The sequence below is a fragment of the Lottia gigantea genome (assembly GCF_000327385.1).
Source record: "Lottia gigantea unplaced genomic scaffold LOTGIsca_107, whole genome shotgun sequence".
In the NCBI taxonomy this organism is placed as follows: Eukaryota; Metazoa; Mollusca; class Gastropoda; family Lottiidae; genus Lottia; species Lottia gigantea.
The window spans coordinates 1-1,024 of record NW_008706931.1 but is presented as its reverse complement, the minus strand read 5'-3'; positions in this window follow the sequence as shown (position 1 = coordinate 1,024).

Sequence of the window (1,024 nt, the reverse complement as noted above, 5' to 3'; positions counted from 1 at the left end):
TAAATTTTTATTTTGAAAACTTACCAAGCTACAAAGCTGAAATTTGGCACACATATGCACCTGGGCCCCCTACGCATGTGGAAAAAAACAGAACAGAGAAATCTCCCATAGGGAAAAAGTTAGCCCCGGAAAAGTTGCCGATATTCGGCTCTTATAGGCCATATGGACGGAAAACGTACAATAGCTAACTTGGCCAAATAAACCGATTTGGCCCATGTTGTGGGTTTTTCCTACTAATTCGACCCCAGGGAGTCGGAAAAACACATAAAACCCAAATAAAAACAATTAGAGAAAAAAATAGATTTTTCTTAGTTACAAGGGACTACTGCACCAAATGTGCTTATACACAAATAAATTTTTATTTTGAAAACTTACCAAGCTACAAAGCTGAAATTTGGCACACATATGCACCTGGGCCCCCTACGCATGTGGAAAAAAAACAGAACAGAGAAATCTCCCATAGGGAAAAAGTTAGCCCCGGAAAAGTTGCCGATATTCGGCTCTTATAGGCCATATGGACGGAAAACGTACAATAGCTAACTTGGCCAAATAAACCGATTTGGCCCATGTTTTGGGTTTTTCCTACTAATTCGACCCCAGGGAGTCGGAAAAACACATAAAACCCAATTAAAAACAATTAGAGAAAAAAATAGATTTTTCCTAGTTACAAGGGACTACTGCACCAATTGTGCTTATACACAAATAAATTTTTATTTTGAAAACTTACCAAGCTACAAAGCTGAAATTTGGCACACACATGCACCTGGGTCCCCCACGCATGTGGAAAAAAACAGAACAGAGAAATCTCCCATAGGGAAAAAGTTAGCCACGGAAAAGTTGCCGATATTCGGCTCTTATAGGCCATATGGACGGAAAACGTACAATAGCTAACTTGGCCAAATAAACCGATTTGGCCCATGTTTTGAATTTTTCCTACTAATTCGACCCCAGGGAGTCGGAAAAACACATAAAACCCAATTAAAAACAATTAGAGAAAAAAATAGATTTTTCTTAGTTACAAGTG